The sequence below is a fragment of the Heliangelus exortis genome, chromosome 6 (assembly GCF_036169615.1).
Source record: "Heliangelus exortis chromosome 6, bHelExo1.hap1, whole genome shotgun sequence".
Classification (NCBI taxonomy): domain Eukaryota; kingdom Metazoa; phylum Chordata; class Aves; order Apodiformes; family Trochilidae; genus Heliangelus; species Heliangelus exortis.
This window is the reverse complement of record NC_092427.1, coordinates 625,001-635,573: the sequence shown is the minus strand read 5'-3', so window position 1 is coordinate 635,573 and position 10,573 is coordinate 625,001.

Genomic DNA, 10,573 nt, shown 5'->3' with positions numbered 1-10,573 from the left:
TTCTTCTTGGCACAGTCTCCCATGACTAGAAATAGCTACAGGGTCTTCAGCATGGTTGGTAATGCAGTTACCACGTGCAGTAAGGATAATCTGGTACTGTCTCTTCAGAAATGCCCCAGTCCTTTCATCATCTTCCCCCTCCCAAACTGCTGAACAACATTCTGTGCTGGGCACTAAACAGGGAAGTGCAGAGGCTGTGACATCAGCTCAAACCACCAAACAGGAGGCAAGAAGACAACTTCAGCAGAACAGAGAGGCAGAGTTCAGACATTTCACAGAAAGATGATGTGTGGGAAGTCCCTGAGCACAGAACTCCATCCCCATCACCCCCTCAGTGGCTCTGCTGCTCTCCCCATCTCCTGTGAAGCCAGGAGGGGCCAAGGGACACCATACCCCATCCACTGCTGCCCAGTCAGAGCTGTGCCATGGGTACTGGTCTGGAGCAGACTGGAGTAAGGCTCCAAGGTACCCATCCCTCTGCAGCCGGGAAAACACCAGAGGTCACGGCATGGTGTCCCTGCCCCTCCCAGGTCCAGTGTGCTCAGGAAGAAATTCCAACCCTTTCAACACTGCCTTGTCAAAGCCTCCCATGACGTGGGTTGGGTGATGCCCCCCAGAGCCCTCTGTGTCTCCCTGGGTTGAGTCTTTCCTCCAGAGATGGATGGGCAGCCACCACCCCCCCACACCTGGTTTGGGGTCAGGGACCCTTCCCCTCTGCCAGGCTCATGATCTGCCCCCCCATCACCCACCTTTTGGGAGGGAGGGACCTCCCCCTGCCCCTGTGGCCAAGGCAGGGGTGAAGCTGTGGTGACTTCTCCTCCAGAGGGGGGTCTGATGCAGGGGACATGCCAGTGTCCCACAGACCACGTCTGTGTTCCCTCACTGCTGCCCTCTGAAACAGTGGCTGGTTTGCTTTAGTTGGGAGATTTTTTCCAGCAGTTCCTGGCCCCTGCCTGTGTTTTGGGGCAGTGGGAAACCTGTCTCCCTGTTTCCTGTCTCCAGCCACAGGGACTGACACGGGGAGCAGTCGTGGGGCTGGGGGCATGGGATGTGATCGTGGTAAATGGGTTGTGTGGAAGGTCCCAGCTCTGCCCCGGGGCCTGGGACTTCTCCTTGTGGCTTCTTGTGTGTCAGAGGCCTTACAGATGCCTTACAGAAGCCTTACAGATGCCTTACAGGACCCGGGAGCACTTGGTTGGCTCCCACCCCAAGTGAGGAACTGAGGGCTGAGGGTCCGGGGGGCTGGTGATGGGGCTTGGGCTCGTCCTTCCTCAAGCACAGCTTCACCCTCCCAGTCCCCTGAAGGGAAGATGGAGAAGCATAATAAAAGCTTCAGATTCCATTACTGTAAAATGTATCAGAGAAGTGTTGAGGTAGGTAATTACCTTAATCCAACTGAAATAGTTGGTCACAGTATACATTAGATGAGCATCTAGAGTCAGATTTGAACATGCAGTCAACCCGAACAGAATTAGCTCAGCAATAGTGGTCCAGATTTCTTAATTAGTTCTCGGTGACAAGAACATTTAATGTTTGCAAAAGTCAAGTGCAAATTCCACAAGTGACACCACTGGAGCAGAGTTTGGGAGGAGGGTGCAGGGGCCCAGCACCCTGGGGTCAGGGCAGCAGCCTGAGCCCTCCTCGTTTGTCCCTCTCTGCCAGGGTCCCTTTCAGCTGCTCTGTACCAACCCACAATAAAAAGTAATGGTATGATTAACTTCATAGTAATAACCTATTGCATTCAAAATACACATTTAACTCTAATTTCCATTGAACTACGTGGAAGCTGAAAATATAATAGCCTCTCCCAGGCAGTCGATGGTACATTTTAGTGCACTGTAATAGGCTATCTTGGCTTGTCTGGGTTTAATAAAGTAGATGGGATTCATGAAAAAGCACAGTGGTCACTTAGCAATTGTTTAATTTCTGTAATGCTGTTTTTTTGGGTTAGAAAATTATTGTTTTCCAGTGGTGTTAAATATTTATGGGATGCAATTGAGCCACACTCCTGCTAAGATTGCAAATTAGTGAGTTACTAGGGAAAAAAAAGGAAATACAAAATAGTATTTCAAGTGTAAAAGAAGTCTTCTCAGCCTACAGAAAATTTGCATCACTAAGGTTTTCTTTTATTGCAGAGGACAGGCAAATGCTTTGGCACAGCAGAGAGAAACTTTGCTGTCCTGGCTGGCATCTTTTTGTTGGCTGGGAGAGAGTGGTAATACTTGAGCTCTCTTGTTAAATCTGCCCTGCTTCTTTGATGCTGGGAAGGGGGAGCTGAGGGGAGCACCAGAGATTGAAATCAATCTCTTTGGCTTTACACTGGGTCTGAGAATGCCCTGGAGAAAACTGCTGTGTCCTCTCAGGCAGTGTTGCCCTGATACAAGGAAAGATTTAGAGCACTTAACTTTTTAAACAACAAACTAAACCAAATCAAACCAAATCAAATCAAACAACAAACTTGTAGAATCAGAGATTTTGATCAAGAGGCTGAATGTTACAGACAGCAGAAAAAGAGAAAACTTCTAAAATGTGTGTAGGAGAATTAAACTTTATATATATCATCCATTCTATTTCTTAGGGTTTTCCAGCTTTTGGAAAAACAGGCTGGAAGTCCAGACCATGTCATGAGGATGGTAGGGAGGCATGGGGTTGGAGTTGAGGTTGTGTGGGGTTGAGTTGGGTTTGGATGGGGTTGGGGTTGGGGTTGTGGTTGGGGTTGAGTTGGGTTTGGATGGGGTTGGGGTTGAGCTGTGGCTGGGTCAGGTGCAGGATGGGGGTGGTTGGAAGTCACGGGTTGAAAGGGGGTGGCCAAACACCTCCCTGCAGCAAAGGTCACATCCCAGCATGGGCACCCAGCCCCTGGTGCTGGCAGCTCTGCTCTGTGGCCATCCCCACCCCTGGGCTTCCCCCACCAGCCTGTCCCAGCTCCTCAGCCTCCCCTGGTGCCAGGGCAGCAGCAGAAAGCAGAAGTGTTTGCACAGGGACCTTCCTCTTCCTCTCTCCATCACCAGCCTGGTATTTCCAGGGTGCTGCAGAAACCCAGGAGGAAACCCCAGCCTGGGCTGGGAAGGCTGTGACTCAGCAAAAGGACACATTTTCCTTTTTCCACCCTTAGTGTCACCAGTTCTGCCAGATGGGTTTGCAGTGGTAGAGCGTGGGCTCAGCCCATGAATTAGGAATTTTGCTGCATCACCCTGGTGCCCACTCTGCCCACCCAGTGGTGGAGCTGAAGCTCCTCTGCCACCCACACTCGTGCCCTGGCTCTTTGTCCTTCCTCAGGGACCCCAGCACCAGCCTCCAGCAGGTCCCTCCCAACACAATTTGTGTTTCCCAGTTCCCTCTCCTCCAGGTCTGTGAAATGCCAGAGCTCTGCTGTGTGCTCATGGAAACAATTCAGCTGAATAAAACTGGGAGCCCTTGGCCACCCTCTCATTCAGAGACAGACCTGAATTATGACATCCTTTGTCAAAGACATCTTCCAAAAAAACAAAAAAAAACCCAAAAAGAAAACCCGCAGCAATTTCTGGAGGAGAAATTAGATTGTCTTTTAAAGTAATATAACAGTTGTGCAATTTTTGCCTTTTTGACCCTTCTTATTTCCTGTGGGTTTTAAGTAGAGGTCTCCAATTTAAAACCTATTATACTCTCGAGGCTGCTTCCACCCTCTCAGCAACACAACCTCTCTGCCAGCTCTGCCCTGTTATTTTAACACTTGTTGGTTTTGCTCAGCATCCCCTTCTGTGGAGGAGCACGTGGCCCAGGCCTGCTTGTCTGGAGGCAGGGTTTGTTTTGTGCATCCCCTGCCAACCTGCTGCCCCACAAAACACTCAGTATTTATTTGGTGAAGCAGAAATATGCCTGTACCCTCTCTTTGAGGAGGAAAAAAAGGCACCTTGACTTTATTCTGAGAGTGTCTAATGGATGTAAAATTTCTCTCTGTTTTTCCCTGGCAGGGCCCTCACCAGATGTTTTTCCACTGCAGCATCTTCCGTGTTTTGAGCAAGAGGTGATGAGGGTGCCATAAAAAGTGTCAAAATCTGATCAGCAGGGTGAGTGTGGCTCGGCAGAGAGCTGTCACCTCCCGGGCAGGGGCAGAGGAGCAGGGAGCTGGGGCAGGGCAGGGGTGGTGGGCAGGGGTCAGCCTGGGGTGGGCACCCTGGGACCCGCGGTGCCTTGGAGCCTGAGTGTTTTGTGCCCATCACCTGCCAGTAAATCACTCAGCAGTGTTCTGCTTTATGAGTGGCTGCAGAAACCCAGCTGATGGCACAGTGTGATTTATTTCCCTGTGTAAGGGAGCGACCTTCATCTCTTGTTCTGTCTTTTGTGACTTACTATGGGCTCTTCCTCCTCCAGAGGAGGAGATGACCTGTGCCCTGCCCACTGCTCCTGGATGTGTCCCACTGGTGATGCTGTTACAGGACAGGGGGGCAGCCAGGTTTCTCCAGGCTTTCTCCAAGGTTTCTCTTTGGTGTGTGCAGCAGGAGGAGCTGGTGCTGGGAACAGAGCTGCTGGTGGAAGCTTTGGTTTGGCTGAGTCACCTGAAGTTCACTTCTGCCTTTCCCTGTCTTCCTCCCCTTCCAGCTCAGCTGTGGGGAGAGGAGGACAGCCCCAATCCTAATTTATTCTGAGACTTGGTAATGTTCTCTTTTCACAAATCTCCCCTCGGCAGGTGAGGGCCCAAGGCCTGGGGATGTCAGGGTGCTCTCTGCACAGCTTGCAAAGGGCATTTGCTGCCCGTTGCCGTGGCAATGGTGCTGCTCAATGAGCAGTTAGAAACAAACCACATTAAAAAGAACAAAACCCAAACAATCCCTAATTAAATTAAAATTTGGCAGCAAAAATGACTTTTCTCCCCCCCCCTCTCTGAATATTTTAACATTTGTCATGACAAATGTTTCCCGTCCCCTCCCTGTCCCCATTATCTCTCCCCATCCCAGAGGTTGGCAGAGGCAGAGGAGGTGCTGGGTGCTTCTCAAACAGTTCCAGTGTTGTTATCAGAACCTGGGCTGATGCACTCTGGTTTCTGTTTGGGATGGTGCAGTGTGATAGCCCAGGTCCCCACAGCAGTGCTCAGCTCCTCAGCTGGCCTCTCTGAAAAAAACAGAACATATAAAAAGAGTATAAAAATATTAAAAGTGTGAAAACTTGGGTTTGATCTTGGATAGCTGGGGATGATCCCATTGTGAATACTGCTGGGACCAGCTCTGGAGCAGACCCAGACATGTGCCTCGAGGTGCCTTGGGTGTAAAAGTGCCTGGGGCTCTGTTTGCAGCAGGAGCAGCACCCAGGGATGCTGCAGGACTCTCCCCATGCTCTTTGCTTGCAGGAAATGTCCTCAAACCCCTTTTTTGTTGTAACTCGTGTGAGCTGTCTGGGTGGTGTTTCCAGCCACAGGTCCAGCAGCCATCCCACATCCCTCCCTCCCCCTCTCTCCCCCTTCCTTCACCAGGGCCCAGGCTTTAAGCTCTCTGCCTCTGAAGATCATTAATCATAGATATAATTTAATGACAGCTGGGTCATGTCTCACTAACTAAGTACACCTTGTTTGCCTCAAAATGCTAATCGCTCCTCTGAAACATTAATGAGGGACAATTGGTATTAAGCCTAATAATCGTGTGTGGTCTAGTTACAGATTTATTCATCTAAACCTGGTTCCTTTGTCAAGGTAAAAAGCAGCAAAACGGGGTTGTGCAAAGCTCTGATCTGTATGGCACCAGCTCTGACATGTCTGTGTATTGATCAGTGTAACTCTTGTAGAGTTCTCCCGAGAAGTGTGGGATCTGTCTCTGCATCCCTTGGCACAGATGGGAATCCCTTTTACTCTCCCAGCCACCTCCTTGCTTTCAATAGGAACATGGGTGGAATTGCCTGGTTTTCAGCCTGGGTTTGTGGCAGTGTTGAAGTGCACATCACCTGATGAGAACCCGTGGGGTGGTGGTCTTGGGGAGATGAGGGGGGTTTCTACCCCCACCATGGGAGAGCACAGAGCCATGGGGAAACCTTTGACAACCCTGGTGAGACTTTACCCCAATTTCTGCAGACAGTTTTGGTGGAGAAGATGAGAAGTGTGTGGTGACACTGGCTGGGCTGTGTGCTGCCAACAAACCTTCAGGAAGGAGCAGAAGGAATCTGGGTTTGTTTCTAGGCTTGAATTCCCTGAGGGCCTGACCTGCTTGGTGTGTATCAGGGCATCCCTGTGCTCAGCATCCCACTGGGTGTCCTGCTCCGGGGGAAGCCTGCCATGGGATGGCTCTGGTGCCCACGCTGTGCACAGGGCCGTGCACGCTGTCCAGGGACAGGTTCCATGCCTTCAGCACCCACCGTGTCCATGCACCACGTGAAACCTGCTCCTGGGGCCCCGAGCTGCTTCCCTGGAGGGAACGGGAGGCTCAGGCTGCTCCCGGGAGAGTCCCCAGCCAAATTCCCATTGACTCCCCCTGCAAGAGGATGGGGCCCCCAGTCCGTTCTTCTCTTTTCCTGAAAAGATCAATTATATGGGGAAGATTCCATGGGGGAGAGGAGGAGGGAGGCAGCAGAAGGGGGTGTGTGTATGTGTGGAGCGTGTGCTGTGTGTGTATCTATGTGTGTGTGTGTGTGTCTGTCTGTCTGTCTGTGTCTGTGTGTCTGTGTGTGTGTGTATCTATGTGTGTGTGTGTCTGTCTGTCTGTCTGTCTGTCTGTGTCTGTGTGTCTGTGTGTGTGTGTATCTATGTGTGTGTGTGTCTGTCTGTCTGTCTGTCTGTGTCTGTGTGTCTGTGTGTGTGTGTATCTATGTGTGTGTGTATGTGTGTGTATCTATGTGTGTGTGTGTGTCTGTCTGTCTGTGTGTGTGTGTCTGTGTGTGTGTGTCTGTGTGTGTGTGTGTGTGTGTGTGTGTGTGTGTGTGTATCTGGCAGGTCCCGAGTGCTGGGCTGGCCAAGGGGCTGAGTTTCAGCCCTGACAAGAACATCTCTGAACTCGGCGGGACGCCGCTGTGCCCTGCTCTTGAAAAGCTGTTTGAAACCTCGGGATCGATGTGGTGCTTTCCAGCTCTGCTCTGAATGAAGCCATTTATCCCTCAGCATCCCCTCCCGCCCGAGCTGCCCTGCCCTGCCCCGCAGCCCTGGCCCCAGAGCCATCAGGGGCCGGGGTGGCTCCTGCGGCGTGGGGAGTGGGTGGGATGCAGCGGGGTGGGATGCAGCGGGGTGGGATGCTCCAGGGGTGCCTGGCAGAGATGCTCTGGGGTGATTTGCACCCAAGCAGTGGCTGGGGCGTGGATCCAGCAGCAGCCAGAGGCTGCCCCGGGGGACATCCCGCTCCCCCTGCTCTCGCTGGCTCCAGGCAGGGGCTTTCCTGCCCGAGGTCCCTGTCCCTGTCTGGCAGAGAACAAGGAACCTCGTCTTCATTTACCCAACTGTTGTCGCATTGTGTTTGACTTCCGCGCAGCAGACACAAAACCTTTTCACCCGCACAGACGCAGGCACCGACCGCCTCCCCTATCAGCGCTCTGCAGGCACCTTTGTTGAGCCGCTGAATAGGGACGGGGACAATGCGGGGAAAACAAAGGTCCTGGCCCCGCCGGTACCGCTCCTGGTGCCGGCCCAGCCGGTGTGGCTGCCTGGGGTGCCCAGCATCCGACCCACGGGGCAGCCCCTCACCCCGGCCTGGGGGCTGGGGGCGGCAGGGGGGGTCCTGGCACACCTCTGGCTCATCTCAGGTGTTCTCTGCCCTCCTCCGCCGCTTTGTGCTCTACAAAGGCATCACATTTCTGTGCTGTGCTGCTGGGGGACCTGTTCTGCTCTTTCCAAGTGACTTTTGGGTCGTGCTTTCCAGCTCACGCCAAGCAGGGATCCTCTGGGCTTCCTCTGGCTCCTGCTGCTGCAGCAGGAATGGGGAGGAGGAGGAGGCTCCAGCAGAGCCAGGGCTGTATGGGAAGGTGAGTGTGAGCCCAAGCCCTGCTAGAGGGCTGGGGTAAATATTCAGAGGTGAAGGGTTCTTCTAAAAGGCTGGACAACTGCTCAGAGGTGAAGGGTTCCTGTTCCTGTCCCTGCAGGGAGGCAGGGCTTGAGGTTTAAAGCCCACCCTGCCACACACAGAAGTGCTTTTCTGGGGTGGTCAGTGCTCATTTAAAGTCCGCAGCTGCTCACCTGGCTTGCTGGGACATGGGGTAAGGGGAGTGAGCACACCTGAGGTGTTCAACAAGTTGTGGTGGCCAGGAGTGGGGCCTGGCAAGGGAGCAGGGTGGTCAGGAGCAAAGGACAGGCTGGTGGCACGGCTTTAGTTACCAGAATGTGTGGTGATAATCTTATTAACGGGGATTTTCATCTCCTTTGAGCCTTCACTTTGCCAAAGCAGCAATCTAGCAGGGGGCAGTCAGGTCCCAGCTCTTACACTTACTTACCAGGCAGCATCCTCCAGGCAGAGGGGAAGCAAACCCTGCAGGTGGAGAAACCAGCCAGTCAGACATTGCACCTCAATTAAAATGAGCTGCTGAGGGTCAGCTTTTAACAAACACACCTGAGAGTTATCTCCAGGAGCTTAAGCCATGTGGCCACAGCCCTCATGCCTCACTGGGTGACTGAGCCACGTTCTCAGGGGATTTTTGCAGGGCAGAGGGCTGAGCCCAGAGGAGGGTCCCTGAGGGCTGTCCCCAGAGGGATGCTCTCACCCCTCCTGCCCCAGAGCTGGGAAAGCAGTGGGAAGACCTGTGTGACAGGGCTGTGTCAGCACATCCCTGAGCCAGGACAGAACCTTCTGGCCAGGGGTACAGAGGCCGAGCTGAAAACTGCCATAAAATCATTTCCCCCTGGGCTGGCATGAAAATTCCTGGTTGTTTTGGGATTTGTTTGGTTTTGTGGTTTTTTTTCTCAAGGAAAAAAAGATCTTTTTTTTTCAGGTTGGCTGAACAGCCCTCTGAAAAGTGCATCCATCTGATAGCTGAAATATTTTGGGTTTATATTTTCTCCTTTTCCACATGTGCCCTGGGCTGCATTTGACAACTGGCTGGCAACTAAATTTGGCTGCTGCAAAATTCTCAGTTTCCTCCACGAGTCCAAAATGGCCCTTTGTACCGAGCCATCTCCCTTTTCCTCTCTTGCCTGACCTTAGTGTGGAAAAGCATCCATCCCAGATCTAAATTTCCCACCCTTCAGCTCCTCTGAAGGCAGCAGGACAGAGTTTTCCAGGTGGGATGTGTGCTGGGGCTCTGCTGTCCCTGGCTCCTGAGCTGACCCAGGAAGGAATGGTGAGGAAAAGCAGTGACTAGGAAAATCATGGAGTGATACAGGATTTGTAGCACAGCCTAGGAGCCTCCCAATAAACTCCAGAGTCCTCTTTACATCAAGGACAAAGCATTTCAAAGAGTCTGACCTGGAAATTGTTTTCTTAAAAATCCGTGTTTTTTTTTTTTAATAATCAATTTTTTTTTTAATTATGCAAATTACAGTTACTGGGGAACAACTGCTTGATTAGACCAGTTGGTACTGACCTAATAAATTATTTTGAATATTTTTTACAGGAAATTGATTTAATTGAAGCTTTAGTTAGTCACTGCAAATGTGCTTGGTTCAGGCCACAGCACCCAGGAGTTTATAAATGGGCTCAGAATGTTGTTCAGGCACCAGAAAATAAACCTCCGAGCTATTTACTACCTCTATGATATATAAAGTTTGCAGTTTTGATTTTGTGTGATTATGTTCAGCATTGGTGACCTTTAGAGGCAACAATATTGAAGTGTAATGAGGAGATGTTTGATCACTGGTGTACAATGAGGAGTTGGCCTGACTTCTCCATTCCATCCTGGAAATCTGGGAGATCCAGCTGACAGGCTTTAACCTTTAGACTGCTGAAGGTTTAAAATGTATAGGGATTTAGCCTGTTTATACACCACAGTAGGTATATGAAATTTTATATCATTTCTGCCATGGCTCCACACGGGGATGTTGGATGTTTAATAACTGTGACCAGGGGCCAATATTGGGTGTGTGGCAGGGCTTGGCCTTCAGCCAGTGGCCCAGCAGCCCCAGCATCTGCCCTGCCTCCCTTCAGCATTGCTTTTTTTTGGGGTCTGACCCCATGGCTACCCAGAGCCCCACGTCATGGCCAGGGGGAGGGAGAGAGGGAGGGAGGGATGGAGGGAGGGAGGGAGGGAGGGAGGGAGGGAGGGAGGAAAGGCTGCCAATGGACTCTCAGCTCTCTCTCAGGAAGATTTAAAAGTAACTTGACACGGTTCAGCTTGATGTTTTGGTAGGAGATGTGAGATTATAGGCTGGGAATCCAAATACTTCAAGTGGAGGATATACTGGAATGTAAAATACAGATCACAGAGCCACAGACTCACCCAGTGGTTTAGATGGAAAGGGACCTTAAAGCCCACCTGGCCCCCTCCCTGCCCATCAGGGATGGATGCCCCATCCCTGGCAGTGTTGAAGCCCAGGGTGCTCCCAGCCCCATCCAGCCTGACCTGAGACACTGCCAGGGATGGCACCATTTTAGAGGTTTTGCTGCTCTGCTGTGGGCAGTGGAGTTGACAGAAAAAAAACCCAAAACTTTCTTTTTCCCTAGACTCTAAGTTTCTGCTTCCTGGGAGGATGTCC